The 17,206-nt window shown below is 34.5% G+C and overlaps 2 pseudogenes; one reads left to right on the top strand and one right to left on the bottom strand.

Annotated features, from left to right (window-relative positions):
* Window positions 1-1,596: 1,596 nt before the first annotated feature.
* Window positions 1,597-2,041, bottom strand: LOC106981623 (60S ribosomal protein L26-like; annotated as a pseudogene).
* A 9,171-nt stretch (window positions 2,042-11,212) lies between these two features.
* Window positions 11,213-12,821, top strand: LOC106981622 (mothers against decapentaplegic homolog 2-like; annotated as a pseudogene).
* The last annotated feature ends 4,385 nt before the right edge of the window (window positions 12,822-17,206 follow it).

Genomic DNA, 17,206 nt, shown 5'->3' with positions numbered 1-17,206 from the left:
TATCCATTACACTTCTAATTTTAAATTTTGGTAATGTTACTAACCCTATTCTGGAACATTATCACAAAGAAATGAGAAAAACAGGAGTTTATATATAGCAATATAAATGCAGTATTATTTCTAATAGTGGAAAATTGAAAACAATCAGAATATTAAGCAAAAAATAAATGTTACTCCTTTTGGCATTAAAAACATTGCTAACAACGATCATTGATATCATGCAAAACTTAACTATACTTTATAAATAAAGTTATGTAAGACATTTATCACAGGCACTCAATATTTTTTCATCTCAAAAATATTTTTAGAACAATTATTAAATTCAAAACCATTAGTAAATTGTGTTTTCATCAGGATTATAGCTTTTAAGTTGAATCTTGATTTAATTTTCTCCAGATGAGATGAATTGCTTTTCCATGTATATGCATGTTATGGTACGTATTGAAAATTTTAAAATATCAATTAATCCTCTCTTAAACAATATATGTGATACCGTGGCTGGGGGAAGAATTGATGTTTTTATTGATACCTTCAGTTCCAAGTAAGAATTGGTCAGACAAAAGTTATTGAATGAATAGATTTTAAATGAAATTCACCTAGTTATTTGCTAATGGACATCAGTAAGGAGATATCTATGGGCTGCCTCAGCCTTCTGGAAAGTGTTAAACTTTTCTTATGATAACTAATCTAATAATGACCAACAATAGAATGGAAGATTTCATCACAACCTAATAACGAAAACTTTCGTTTTCACAACATTCATTTTGCTCAGCTCACACTTATCAAAGGGCAACCATCAGATGTCTGCATATCTCAATATTTTCTTAACCTAACAGTAATACAAAATGCAGGCCAAAGTAAAATGTAGGTCACAGTTGATGCCTTTAAACATGTCTTGGCACAAATATTAGAAAAATATCTACTTCTAAAATCATGAGAAGAAAATTAAGCAGAAACATGTTCATCATTTCAATAAACATTATTCAGATGTTTGTTCTTATTTTTTTTGTACATGAAAAGGACAGAAACGTATTTGCTTATAATAAACTTTGCTCCGTCCCCAACTACTTTCTCAAAGGCCTTTTATGAAATTTATTCCATTTCTTCTTTGAAATTTGATACAGTTTATAACCATCTGGGGATATTTTCTTTGTGAGAATAATTTGATTATGAGTTCTTTTTAAAGAATATATAGCTATTCAGATGTCTACTTTTTTAATTTTGGTAAGCTGTGTTTGTAGGAATTGTCTGTTCTATTCAAGTTATTGAACTTATTTTGCAAATAGGTGTTCATAATATTTTTCACTTTATCTTTTTTTTCATTCTGACAGTTTTTTTTTTAATTTTTTTAACGTTTATTTATTTTTGAGACAGAGAGAGACAGAGCATGAACGGGAGAGGGGCAGAGAGAGAGGGAGACACAGAATCCGAAGCAGGCTCCAGGCTCTGAGCCATCAGCCCAGAGCCCTACGCGGGGCTCGAACTCACAGACCGCGAGATCGTGACCTGAGTTGAAGTCGGATGCTTAACCGACTGAGCCACCCAGGTGCCCCTAATTCTAACAGTTTTTTATTTAAAGTCATATATAAGATGACTTTATTCCTGCATCTTCTCAATTGTTGCTTCCTTATATATTTGCCCTTTTCCTTTCCCACTTGGTGAGATTTGCCTTTACGTTCAAGGATCTTTTTGCAGTTAGTTTTAGTCTAGTGATAACCACCTTGCTAGGGTGAATGCCCACATGGACATTTGTGCCATCTACCGTCTCTCGCTGCACTTGTTCAATGTAGATGATGTATTTCTTCCTGCACACCTGGACTAATTGCCAATTTGTGTGTTTTCACAAAACTTGTATATCATCATCCTTTCAAATGGGCATGGGTAGAACATTGTACTTCTGTATCAGCTCTTTGCAAAGAGCAGAAAACATAATCTTGCTGCAAATGTAGGAAGGTGAATTTAAATGCCTGTTACAGTTCTTGCTTGAGTCAGAAGTCACAAAGGGATTGAAATTTATTTTGGCTGCCAGTGCTTCCTTCATCCATGGCCGCAAAAGAAAAGAGCTCACTTTATCCTTTTAATGTCTGTGAGATCTATGGTAATATCTATCCTCTCTTATATTTCCTATTTTCCTTTTTCTCTGTTTCTTTTTTTGCTTAGTCTCTAAGGGATTATTTAACTTCATTAAACTTTTCAAAGTACTATAATTTTTATTCTACATTTTCTCCAATACTTGTTATGGTCAGTCTTTTTAATTTAGCCATAGTAGTGAGTGTTAATAACTAATTACATTGAACATTTTTATATGTTTGATTGCAATCCATATTCTTATAACAGCAAGTAATGTTTAATGAGAAGATAGCAGCACTACACGAGCATTTTGATTTAATTATAAGAAATTATTTATGAAAAACTGAAAGGACAGATATTAAATACAGAAATAGTGGTTTTTAAAAATTCTCAACAACTGGGGCATCTTGGTGGCTCAGTTGGTTGAGCCTTCGAAACGGGCTCAGGTCATGATCTCACAGTGAGGATCATGAGTTCGAGCCCAGGCATCTGGCTTGCTGCTGTCAGCACAGAGCCCACTTTGGATCCTCTGTCCTCCTCTCTCTCCACTCCTCCCGGACTGGCACTCTCTCTCTCTCTGTCTGTTTGTCTCAAAAATAACAAATAAACATTAAAAAATTCTCAATAACAAAAACAATGAAATGTATTACTTAGAGAGAGGGAGAGAGAGAAAAAGATGGAGAGAAAAACAGAGAGAAAGTCTGGATATGTAATATATTTATTGATTTAAGCGCTAAAGAGAGGCTACCTAAATTACCTTGATATATTTGTATATGTATATGCTAAGATATATTTTAGTAATAATTTTATACATTTGCATGACTAATTTACTATTTTTTATCTTCTTTCCAGAGTATTTCACCTGTGAAGCCTTGACTATAATGAGACTCTGCCCACCCTGTATTTTTCACTTCGTTTTCAGGTAGTTTCTTGTATATATCTTTTTCTTTATAAACTACTTACCTAAACCCTAAATTAATTTATTTCTAAAATATTAGACTTTTTACAACTGAAGTAAATTTCAGATGAATGTTAACTTAAGAATGGTAGTTTTTATTATTTTTTGTACAAGATGTTAATGTTAATTATCATATGTATTTTTCCATAGACCAAGATTGATTTCAACCAGCTACTTTTCAAATTTTACCTTAAAACAGGCCTTTTTGGGAACACTGACAATTGCATTCCCTGTGGAGGTGAGGTAAGTCTCAGGAATTCATAAAATACGGCTTCATATCTGAACTGTGCTTTTCAGCCATTTGAAGAAGATGAGCAACTGATGGGCCATGTGCCTTGCTGATAGCAGGCCTCAGTTGGTTTCCTGTTGTTCCCCACCGAGTTCGTAAATCTCATTTATTCTGAAGGACTGTGGAGAGGGATTAAGCCTTCCTGAGAGCAGCAGTGTTGTAAATCAGAGGGCAAAACTAGAAAAATTATCTGTTCTTGCATTATTGGTGCTTGATATTTCCTGGAATATTGACTCAAATTTATTGACTAATGACTGTCTTCTTATGCCTTTAGTTCTTATGCCTTCCTAATACATTTTCTCACTGTTCACTGTTTAGTTTCCAGGCTGTCCAGTGACTTGATTAAATCTTGGATAATACTTTATTTTCTCCTTCCTCTAAAATGTAATTGTACGTTGGTATTAATAGCTCATCTGTTACCCTCTGAAGCAACACAGAATAAACCTAAGCTCTTACTCATGTGGAACATCTTAAATGGTATCAATGCAATGATCAAGTTGCCCTCTAGGTCTTATTTTCAGACTAAATGCAACCTGTTTCCTCAACTTTTCTTAACTAGACATCATTTCCTACAATTGAGGTCACCTTTGCTGAGAGTATTCTACTTGGTCACTGTTTCTCCCCAAGTATGTGTGGAGGGTTTCCTTTTCTCCACATCCTCACCAATATTTGTTATCTCATGCCTTTTTGATGACGCCACCTCAGTAGGTGTGAGGTAATGTCTCACTGTGGTTTTGATTTGCATTTCTCTGAACATTAATTGAACATATTTTCAATGTGCTGTCGGCCATTTGTATGTCTGTTTTGAGAAAATGTCTATTCAGTTCCTCTGCCCAGTTTTTAATCAGAATGTTGGTTTTTATTGTTGTTGTGGTTGATTTGTATGAATTCATTATATATTTTGGATATTAACCCTTTATCAGATATATTATTTGCAAAGATTTTTCCTATGTCCTAGGTTCCTTTTTATTTTGTTGATTCTTTCTTTTGCTTTGTAGAAGTATTTTAGTTTGATGTGTCCTGCTTATTGATTTTTGCTTCTGTTGCTTGTGCTTTTGGTGTCATGTGAAAAAAATCATTGCCAAGACTAGTATAAAGGAAATTTTTCCCTGTTTTTCTTAAATTTCTAGGAACTGTGTGGTTTCAGGTTTTATGGTTAAGTGTTTAATCAATTTTGGATTGATTTTTTGAGTGGTGTAAAATAGGAGTCCAGTATCATTTTTCTGTATGTGGATATCCAGTTTTCCCATTTATTGATGAGCCTATCCTTTCCCATTGAATACTCTTGGCTTCCTTCTCAAATATTAGTTCACTGTATATGCAAGGGTTTATTTCTGGGGTTTGTGTTCTATTCCCTTAATCTATGTGTCCATTTGTATGCCAGTCCCATACTGTTTTGATTACTATAATTTGGTGGCATAGTTTGATATAAGGAAGGAAGTGTGATGCCTCCAGCTTTCGTCTTTTGTGGTTCCTTTTAGTGCACTGTTGGTGGGAATCTGAATTAGTGCAACCACTGTGGAAAATAGTATGGAGGCTCCTCAAAACATTAAAAATAGGGCTACCATCAATATTTCACTTCTTTTATATATCCAAAGGAAAGGAAAACAGAATCTTGAAGACATCGACACACATGTTTATTACACCATTATCATAATAGCCAAGATATGGAAACAACCTAAGTGTTAAATAATGGATAAATGAATACAGATGTAGTACACACACACACACACACACACACACACACACACACACACACAGGAATATTATTTAGCCATGATAAAAAAGGAAATTCTCCCATTTGCAAGAACATGGATGGAATTTGAAAACATTATGTTAAATGAAATAAATCAGAAAAAGGACAAATGTTATATGATATCACTTTTGTGTTAGAATCTTTAAACAAGCTGAACTTGGAGCGCCTGGGTGGCGCAGTCGGTTAAGCGTCCGACTTCAGCCAGGTCACGATCTCGCGGTCCGGGAGTTCGAGCCCCGCGTCAGGCTCTGGGCTGATGGCTCAGACCTTGGAGCCTGTTTCCGATTCTGTGTCTCCCTCTCTCTCTGCCCCTCCCCCGTTCATGCTCTGTCTCTCTCTGTCCCAAAAATAAATAAACGTTGAAAAAAAAATTAAAAAAAAATAAAAAAGCTGAACTCATAGAAACAGAGAATAGAATGGTGTTTACCACAGGCTGGGGGAGCATGGTGAAAAAAATGGGGAGATGTTGGTCAAAGGGTACAGACTTCCAGTTATAAAAGAGTAAGTTTGAGGGATATAATGCACATCATGGTGATTATGGTTAACAATACTGAATTAAGGGCACCTGGGTGACTCAGTCGGTTGAGCATCTTACTCTTGGTTTTGGCTCAGGTCATGATCCCAGGGTTGTGGAACTGAGCTCTGCATTGGGCTCCGTGCCAAACATGGAACCTGCTTGGGATTCACTCTCTCCCTCTGCCCCTCTTCCCAACTCATGCTCTCTCTCAAAAAAAAAAAAAAAAAGAAAAAAAACCCCACAATACAAGATTATATACTTGAAAGTTGCTGAAAGAGTAGATCTTAAACATTATCACACACAAAAAAAAAAAGAAAGAAAGAAATGGTAATTACGTGATGAGATGATGAGATGGACATGTTAGCTAAAGGTAAGGTAATAATCAGTATGCAATATGTAAATGTATCAAATCAACAAGCTGTACATCACTTACACAATATATGCCAATTATACCTGAAATGAAGCTGAGGGAAAATTATATATGAACTACTCAATAAATATTTCAGATAAATTCTCAAAATATCAGGTTAAAAAGAATAGATATGGAGATATAGCCCCATCAAGCAGTCAACCTTTTAGAATTAAACAATCAAAAAAGACACTTAAGGACTGGCACATTTGAAGAGCTTACTGATTCTTAAAAACATTACATTTCTGAGAAAGGAAACTTCAATAGGATTATCAGTATCTGGAAATGCACTATTAAGAGTGTAGGAGATGAACTAGAACTTGAAATATGAGTAGGTTTTAATAATGACTTAAAGTGCTATTTAGTAACAAAGACATTTATTTCAAATAAAATCATCCTACTCAATGTCCCTTCTGCTTGATGTGTGTACAAGTGAAAAGTGGTGAGGAGAGCATGGATTGGCATGTGGCAGCACAGCAGGTGCTAAACAAACACAACACACTGTGCTCTTCCACCAAATATCACGAAAAAACACCTTCTCCTACTTTCCATATGCACAGAAAAATAATAAATTACGGATTAGTTTCCTATACAGTATAATAAATGAAGTCCCACACTTTAAGACTATCCGGGTATATGTATATACACATTCATACCTTCTTGTATAAGTTTATATTTTTAGTAAAATCATCAGTGTGGAATTTCACAGGCTTGTATGAAATTTTATAGTGGGTTTTATAGTAGTTAAGTAATTAGTCAAGTAAATCTTACTCGAAATTATCTACACTATAAAGTTTCCTGTGGTATAAAAGATAAAATATGCCAGTGATACTTGAATTTTCAAGGAATAGATGCATCATATACAATATATACAAATGCTAGCACTTTACTAAAAAAAAAAATCTGAACCCAAGGAAACCTAATGACAAAATGTAAAAATAGTTTTCATTATTCTAGAATTAGGACGAAAGTGTTAGAGACATAACATATTGGCTAAGTGATAAGGATACTCAGGCTTATTATTAGGAAAAACTTGTAAAGCAAAGAATATGCTACATATAATACCAACAGTCATCTTTTGTCTATAGAGATGCCAAGTAATGTCTCGTAAGCTTGAATTATTTGCACAGAAACTGTCAGAACAAACCAAGAAAATTCCTTAAATTATTTTTATGAATTAATGTTGGAGTTTATTTTGTTTAAGATACTGCTTGTAGCACATTGGGAATTTCATATCTTTGGAATGTAAAGAAGCCTGTGTCATTTTACTCCTGCTACTTCATGTGTGCACACATTTCTACAAAGAAGGTGCCAAAATCTAGTCAAATGGTTGAAAATGATGAGCAAGAGTGAAAGTACATGATCTTCGTCCCAAAGAGAGTTAAGTCTCTTTCGCACTGACATTTAGGCAATATGAACTTCAGTATACTCCATGGGGAAAAAAATGACAATTTCTTGATTGATGAGGAGTTGGTGAGGTAGAAATAACTGTGGCAAGCTCTGGCCAATAATCCCTATATATTTCTTTCACAGTTAATAAAAATTTAGAACCTGAGGTGTTGTAGTAAAGTAATTGTAGCATGGTTCTTGGATGATGAGAAGAACATTAGTGAACATCCATTAATATGTGTGTTTTCTTGGCAAATTTTTAAATAATATTTTTAATATATATATGTTTGCTGATAAGAAAAACACAAAATTTCTTCATCCTTTAAGAGTTTATGTATTGACTTCCCCCCCCCACCATGCAGTAGTTAAATTTTAATGATCTAAGTTATTTGTTAGTGATATTTTCACTAAATTAAATCTATCCATAATTTTTTTTTCAGTTGAATTGTTCTGATATTTCAAATTTCCCCCCTTTAAGATTTTAGCCAAGTATATTTGATGTATTTCACTGTATTTCACTTCTTTATTTCTTAAACAACAGGAACTAATGAGAAATTAAAAGCAGCTGTAAACACTCAGATTCAATAATTTTCTCAGTCATGATTTTGGTGCAGTTAAAACTGACAAATAGTTTATTATATGTTGTCAACATTATGGTAGAATGTTCAAATTGTTGAATATGAATTTAGGAATATTCCCCAACTTACATTTCTGTTATTTTCTAAAAGCTGACACAGAGAAGTTTAGCACTTTGAAATGCAGATTTTTAAAATTCCTCCTATTAACAATGCCACAAAAGGTGATTGTTGAAACAAGTTGAATACTATTTACCATGATGTTATAGAAGACTATTATTGACTGTAACATTTCCATTATTATTAACCACAGCTCATAAACAGGTTCCTCTAGAAAGTATATTCAGAATTCTATCAGAGAAGGCAGGTCTTTTTTCCCCCAACTAAGCAATGGGAATGAGAACTCGGGTTGTTCGGCAGTAGGGAAGGGATTCCAGAATGATCTTCCCTAAGGTGACATCTTTAGGTGAACAGAGATTGGGCCTGCTGAAAGCTGATATAGCTCATTTATTAATTATACTTGCAAAAACAAAAATAAATCTCTAAATGAGAATTCTTTTTTTTAAAGTTTATTTATTTGGGGGGGGGGTGCAAGCTGGAGTGGGGAGGGCAGAGCGACACACAGAGAGACAATCCTAAGCAGGCTCTGCACTGTCAGCACAGAGACTGATGTAGGGCTTGATCTCACAAACTGCAACATCATGACCTGAGCCGAAATCAAGATTTGGACACAACCGGTTGAGCCACCCAGGTGCCCCTCTAAATGAGAATTCTTAAATGTTACTGTAAATTGACATCTCCTGCTGCTTTCTGGCTACCTGGAACCTCACAGATGGGTCAGCCTTTTAGAGAGAGTGCGTCACATTCTAAGATATTTACTCCAACTTACTATAATAAGACCTGGCATTCTTCCAGAGAAGATGCTTTAGGATAATTTTTTGAGAAGAGATCAGTAAAAGAAATTTATAAAAATATTTGAAAGCTAATAGTATAATCTTTTATTTCACACACTTTAGTCTATATCTGAATGATAATTTCACAGTGGAGTTTGTACTTCTAAAAGGACTTTTGTGAACAACACTAAAAAAATTGCACCATTAACATATGTAGCTTAGTTATATAAAAGGGGCATTCTAATCCTAAAGTAATATAGAGCGATGCCTTATAAAGAGTAAGGAAAAATTCAGTATTATTATTTTAATGGTAATTGATAAAAATCTGTATCTCTTGAAAGCTAATGCCTGTAGTTATAGATTAGCATGGTAGTTTGGTTATCTTGAGTAAGAGTACAAACAATTACAAAAATGGTTGAAATAAAACTGCTATATGTTTATTTTTTGAACAAGATGATGGAATTGATAAAGATAAAAACTAATTTAGTATAATATATCTATAGCATGTAAACATAACTGACATTAAGTATTTAGTTTTTTGGATAACTCTTCTGTAGTTATGTAGAATTTCACCATATCCTCCAGCTTTTTGTATGTGTGTGGGGAAAGTAACATCTGTTGCTTCATTTAATAATCATTTTGAGTTTATTCATAAATTAACTTATTGTGTGTATATCTGTTAATGTATAGTAATTTAGCATACACTTTAAAAACTACTTTCCTAGATAATTATGAGTAAGAAACATTTCTTGTTTTCATATACTACTTATGAAATAAGAGTTAATATTTCTATAGTACTTAACAGGCTCCCAACACTGTTCTGTGTGCTTTAACATAGATATATGCAATATTTACAGCAATCCTGTGTGATAAATTCTATTACTATCTCCATTTAATAAATGAGAAGACTGAGGTACGGTGTTTAAGTAACTGGCCAAGATTACACAGCTAGTAAATGTAGAGAGCGTATTATGTAATTTATTTATTTTTACCAAAGATACTTTCCAATTTTTAGGTATAGGAAACTATTCAGGATTCTTTTGAAGTCATCTACCTTAAGAAGGCAGTCTATCTTGAGGCATGATCTTCTTAAATACCTAAACACAAAGAAAACAAATAGGCAATCACAATGTTTTTTTGGTATTATGTGGTAAATTACATAAGAGGTCAGTCAAGCAAATAATATATACGGTAATTTGGTAAGAATGGCATTGCTGAGTATTTTCAAGGAGGAGGAATTACACAATTTGAATAAAGTGCAGACAATGGATTGTCAGGCAACAATGATAATTTGCAGAAATTCAGAGGCAAATTAATGATATCAAGACGAAATTAGTGGCAAGTAGCAAGAGAAAAATTAGGGAGTATTTAGAAAGTGAAATCCACTTGTGGTTTGTTAGGTATCGGCATGAAGTAGAAAATGGGCCACTGAATAATGACACATAGGCTTCTGGGCTAGGCACTAGGGTAGTTCCTATAGACAATCATTTATTTAGACAAAGTGAAAGGTAAAAGCACCAGCACTGGCAAATTTGGTTGGAGGATAAATGACTTCAGGTACTGACAAACTGATTTGAGTTATAATGTGGGAGATTATGTATATGTGAAAGCATGGAGACAAGTTGGATTCTGCTATAAATATTATACTGTTTTTAGATTTTCAATTCAATTTTTTAAAAATCTGAATTCAAATCAAAGTATTATGTAGAGTTATTTTACAGAAGTTCTTATGATTTATGTGACAAAATGGTGGTTTATTGATTATGTACGTCAAAACAGTATGCTTTTTATAATCTTTAAAAATGAATGTGTAATGTATGACATTTTAAAAACTAAATTTTACACCAGGGCTTCTGTGAAACCTTCTTTGGCCAAAGTTTGTCCAGTCCTCAAGGTACTCCATGGGGCAGCCCCCATGCTTCCCCAAGGGGTAAACAAGTGTCTTCTCCTGGCTTGACTACAGAGGGTGGACCAGGGCAGTGGTCCTCAATAGGCCTTATCCAATGATGAGACAAGAGACAATGGAAGGGGCCCTGGGCTGAGACACTGAGGCATGGTGGTCAGCAATGCTTCAGGTTAGATAAAGAAGATATTTTTTGGGACACCTGGGTGGCTCAGTTGGTTGAGCGTCCAACTTCGGTTCAGGTCATGATATCACGCTCTGTGAGTTCGAGCCCCGTGTTGGGCTCTGTGATGACAGCTCAGAGCCTGGAGCCTGTTTCCAATTCTGTGTCTCCTTCGCTCTCTGACCCTCCCCCGTTCATTCTCTGTCTCTCTCTGTCTCAAAAATAAATAAACATTAAAAAAAAAAAAAGAAGATATTTTCTTAGTGTGGATTGCTGCCTTTGGTAAGAAAATGGCCATCATGTCATTCACTCCACCAGTTGTGAAGAGACTGCTGGGACAGAAGAAATCATCTGGTGAATCTAGAGGAGCTGGTGGAGGAGAGCAGAATGGACAGGAAGAATAGTGGTATGAGGAAGTAGTTAAAAGTTTGAAGAAGAAACTAAAGAAAACAGGACAATTAGATGAACTTGACAAAGGCATCACTACTCAAAATTGTAACGCTAAACATGTTACCATACCAAGCCCTCACTCTGAAATTTGGAGACTAAGTACACCATTATGTGATAGATCAGTGGGATACAACGGCCTTTACAGCTGCTTTGAGCAAACAGGGCCTCTCAATGGTCATCTTCAAGTATCTCATTGGAAAGGACTGCCATATTTTATATGTTGCTGATTATGGTTCTGGCCTGATATTCACAGTCATCGTGGACTCAAAGCAATGTAAACTGAAAATGTGCTTTTAGTCTTTAAAAGGATGAAGTATGTTTAACCTCACTACTACCATACATTGGAAACACAAGTGTTGCCTTTGGTATTGAAATAACATAACTGCCACCTCTAGATAATTATACCTATTCCTTTCCAGAAAACACTAATTTCCTAGTGGGAATTGAGCCACAGAGTAATTATATCCTAAAAACTTCATCCTCTGGATGTATCAGTGAAGATGGAAGAACAGGTGATCAACAATGGAACACATGTATGGATATAGGATCTACAGCAGAAAAAAAAATCCTACTACTCTTTGCCTGTTAATCATAGTTGGATTTGCATCCAGTTACTCAGAGCCTGCATTTTGGTGTTCAGTATCATGTTATGAATTAAACCAGAGGGTTGAAGAGAACTTCCATACATCATAGCTCTCACTCACTGTAGATGGCTTCACAGATCCATCAAATCAAGAAATGTTCTGCATAGGGTTACTCTCCAATGTCAATCAAAAAGCTACATAGGAATGACAGAAAGACATATAGGAAGAGAAGTGTGCTTATATTACATAGGTGGGAAGTTTTTGCCGAGTGCCTAAGTGATAGTGCAGTCTTTGTGCAGAGCCTCAAGGGTAGTCAGATATAGAGCTGGCACCCTGCAGCAAGAGTGTAAAATTCCACCAGGCTGCAATTTGAAGATCTTCACCAACCAGGAATTTACTTCTCTTCTTACTCAGTGTGCTAATCAGTTTTGAAGTTGTGTATCAGCTGACTAGAATATGTACCATGAGTTTTGTGAAAGGGTGGGAAGCAGAATACAGAAGGCAGATGGTAAAGACTTCTCACTGGATTGAACTTCCTCTGAATGGACCTGTACAGTGGTTGGACAAAGTATTACCTCACATGTGATCCCTTCAGTGGGAGGCTCAAGCATGTCATAAAGTTTCATCACCAATCAAGCCCTATCAAAAGGCTTAATGTAACAACGCTTTTGACATAGTATTTGTATGTGGTGCCCATGGAGTGTTTACTGTCCAAAAGTTTAATAAACAAACACTTAAAGTCTCATTAATTGAAGCATCTTGTAGAGTAGGTTTTCTGTGTTTGAATATTAGATAGGAAAATTAGTATCTAGAAATACCCTCCCATACAGGAAGAAGAGAAGATTTTAAAGACATACTGATGCTGTCTTAGGCATAAAACTGAGTCCCAAAGGTTTACTAATAACAGTAGTAGTTATATATACAAGTAACGTATCATGATTCAGTATCAACGTATTTGTACTGTTGATATACATTTCTAATTTACATAACTTAGGTATGTGTACGCGCTGTTTCTTAATCATACCTTCATAAAGTTACAATTATTTAATCTGTTATTTCCACTTACCCATTATTTTTGTCTTTTTAAATATATAATATATATTAAGACTTTCATGGCATTTAGAAACAGATTTTCTTCTAGAAAAACTAATTTTTCTGCCTTTTGCAAAAAAATGAACTTTTGGGAGGGGAATAGAGGAGAGGAGAGGAGAGGAGAGGAGAGGAGAGGAGAGGAGAGAGGAGAGGAGAGGAAAGAAATTTGCAACAAGAGATTTCTATCAGTCTTCAAAAAAGCAAAAATACTTTAATCTGTTTACTGTGTTAAGCAGTCACACATGTAGAAAATAATAATGCAAATAAATTAATATATTACCAAATAAATGAAATTCAAATTAGAAATTAGAAAATAAAGTATTTTGCCTGGCTGTCTTACTAATTACTTGCTGCTAATAAGAATTTTCCTTACTATTGAAGTCTGCCTGACTTTGCCTGTAGAGAGTTTATACAAATTAATACATTTGTGACCTTTCCATCTAAAAAATATAAAAATCTCTGAGATGACAAACATGCTGTTTCCACTTAAATTTCTTCTCATAGTTTTAAAATTATGTACTTTTTTGATACTTACAATGAGACATATTTAGAAGCATCAACTGTGGCCTACATTTTACTTTGGCCTGTAGTTTGTATTTACTGTTATTGTAAGAAACTGTTGAGAGATATACATATCTGATAGTTGCCCTTTGATAACTGTGAGCAGAATGAATTTTCTGAAAGGAAGGGAAACTAATAGACTGTGATTAAATCTTTCATTCTATTATTGGGTGGTTATTAGATTAGTTACCATGAGAAATGTTTAACACTTTGCACAAGCCTGAGGCAGCTCATAGATATCTTTTATTGAAGTCCTGTAGCATATATCTAAATTAATTTTATTCAAAATCTATCCATTCACCACCTTTTGTATGCCCAGTTTTTACCAGGAGCTGAAAATACCTTTGAAAAAGAATGATTCTCTCAATACCACTGTGTGGTTTAAGAGATAAATTTTCAACACAATACCTTAAAAATATATATATATGTTTTTGGCTTAATAATCAGAAATTATAGGGTGCCTCAGTGGCTCAGTCAGTAGAGCATCTGACTCTTGATTTCAGCTGAGGTCTTGATCTTACAGTGTGAGATCAAGCTCTGCGTTGGGCTCCGTTCTGGGCTTGGAGCCTGCTTAAGATTCTCTCTCTTCCTCTCCTTCTGCCCCTCCCCTGCTCACAAGCATGTGCATGTGCATGTGCTCACTCTCTCTCTCTCTCAAAAAAAATAATAATCAGAATTTATAGTTTTAGAGTTTAGACAAAGAATTGGAATACATTACGAGTTCTAAGTAATAATTATCCCTCTGAGATTTATATGAGACACCTATGAAAAATAAATATATTTTTAATAGAGGTTCAATGCATCAAATAGACAATATAAGATATGTGATATTTACCATGAATATGTTAATAAAAATGAGGAAGTTGATTAATGACATTATAAACATGACCTTAATAAAGCTAATATTAAATAAAATATCCACATAGTTGGATTTCATTAGCTTGCTGAAAGAAATTCTCTTGTGTACTGTAGAAAAATGTTGCAAAAAATTGGAAACCTTTGAATGATGCATTATGTGCTGCCGATAATTTAAAATTTTAGTGGTGATAAGAGAGTATAATCTGATTTGTGTGTTTGGTCAGATCACTCTATTGATCTTGTACATGATACCATTCCATTTGGAAGATGAAATTGAAATGAATATCCAAAATGATGCATTTTATTGTCAGTGCAAGTAATCATTAAGGCTAAACATCACAATGCTAGCAGCTACTATATCCTAATAACTGTACTGAAAATATTGAAAGGAAATTCTACATTACCACATTCTGTATATTATCTAGAACAAGCAAAATATTTTATTTATGCATGTTTATAACATAATACAAATAGGCATGTTTCTTCACTGGTACATGGAGTTTACCATGGTTAGTTTGGCATACTAAGCTTATTTAAAGGTATATTTACTTTTTAATTTCAACTCATAAAGCCAAAGCCCACATTTATATAAGGCATTGCAAATTGTGCTTACACAGTTTAGCTACTTTTCACTATGCTTTTAACTTACTTTGTCATTCTTATACCTATGTTGACATAAAGTAAGGGCATATATTTGTCCCTTACAACTTATTAATAAGAATGTTATTCATGATTAAGGAAAATGATAATTTCCTAAGACATGAAATTGCAGCATGCTTACTTGTTACTATATTTTAGGCTATATTCTTCTTATAAATATCTTGCATGTATGATGGGGGGGGACAAATTGTAACAATAGCTTTGAGTATGTATTTCCTTACCAAATATATTTTGCATTTTCAAGCACAGAAATATATGCAGGATACTTTTGAAATCATGTAACTATAATTTGAAAGGGAGTGTAAGTTTGCCATTTAAAGAGGTAGCATATTTGGTTAAGATGGTTTGGTTAAGAATGTGCAACTAGATATAATTTTTTGTGTGTCTGTCATTTAGTTCTACTACTATTTCCTTTATTTTTTTTTAATTTTTTTTTCAACGTTTTTTATTTATTTTTGGGACAGAGAGAGACAGAGCATGAACGGGGGAGGGGTAGAGAGAGAGGGAGACACAGAATCGGAAACAGGCTCCAGGCTCCAAGCCATCAGCCCAGAGCCTGACGTGGGGCTCGAACTCACGGACCGTGAGATCGTGACCTGGCTGAAGTCGGACGCTTAACCGACTGTGCCACCGAGGCGCCCCTGTCATTTAGTTCTATTACTATTTACTTTAATAAAAATCTGAAAATGTATTTTACTTCTGTACCTTACATATTTTTATGATTACAAAGAGCCCAACCAAGATGAATTGTAGCTGTGAACTAGTGTTGTTAAAGAATTAACCTTACCCAAAGAGAGGTTGTCTTTTGCCTTAATTTTCTGAAAAGTAATCTCTAATGCTTGGGACATCCTGCCTGATAAAATGTCTTTATTGGCCAGGGGTCCTTGGAACATGCCTTATAGTCTAGGCTGACAGTCATTTATGGTGACAGCTTTGGACCTATGGAGAATTTAGAGGCCTATGTCAGCCACATGGCCAGTCAGGCTTGACACATGACCAAACCCCAATTAAATTCTGGACACCAGACCTTGGATGACTTTCCTTGTTGGTCAGATTACACATATATTATTACACCTCAATCCTGGGAGCTGTTAGTATTGTTCATAACTCCACTGCAACAGTACTACTAGAAGCTTCAAATTTGGAAATTCCCTAGATTCTATCCTATGAACTTCTTCCTGTAGGTGATAATAATCTGTATCTTTTTTCTTTATCAAATAGTAACTATGAGGATAATAGCGTTTGGTGAGTTTTGTGAGTCTGAATGAAGGTGGTTTGGGGGACCCCTAGACTTATGGTTATGTATGAGAAATGAAAATGGCTTGGGGACTTACAAACTTTACACAACTAAATATCTCTTTAAAATTTGGCTTTGGAGTAGAGTAGGAGTTAGTAACAGATTTCTAGGACGGTTAGTGTGGGTCTGGGCATATAAAGAAGCTGCCAAAATCTTGTGAAAATTACCTAATTTAATGTTTTATAGCACTTAGAATAGTTCTTAAAGCAGATTAAGCACTACATAAATATTATCTCTTGTCTTAATTTTTGACATAAATAAAGTCTTTTAAGTATGACTTTAATATAGCAAGTACTAGTTAAAGAAGTGTGTACAGTCAGTCACTGTTAAGATCTTAATTGATTTTTGTTGATTTTGGTCAACTGCCATAGGGCCTCTACTCATCTGTCTCCTCCATTCACTCTCTAAATGGAGGGATTGAATTTACAGTTCAAGGTTCTTTGTTCTAGAATCACCTTTCCTGTTGATGTGATGACATTTCTGTTCTTGAACTTAACATCCATAGATCTGAGTAAATCTATTTTTCTGGATATTTTCCTGAGGTAATCAGCCAAACATTAGTTTCTTCAACTAGGACAGTTATTTTCTGTCCAACTTTTGAACATTCTCATAAACTTTGTATTTTTTATTCATATAAAATGATATGTTGATTTTTTTTGTTATCTGTGTATAATAGATGCATTGGATCTTCTCTCTCATATTAATATCTTTAACTACTTGATAATCTTTACATGATGGTTAAATTCAGTACCTATAAATCTGATGATGCCTTCTGAATTATT

The sequence above is a fragment of the Acinonyx jubatus genome, chromosome C2, assembly GCF_027475565.1.
Source record: "Acinonyx jubatus isolate Ajub_Pintada_27869175 chromosome C2, VMU_Ajub_asm_v1.0, whole genome shotgun sequence".
In the NCBI taxonomy this organism is placed as follows: Eukaryota; Metazoa; Chordata; class Mammalia; order Carnivora; family Felidae; genus Acinonyx; species Acinonyx jubatus.
This window is presented reverse-complemented; position numbering and strand designations above follow the sequence as displayed.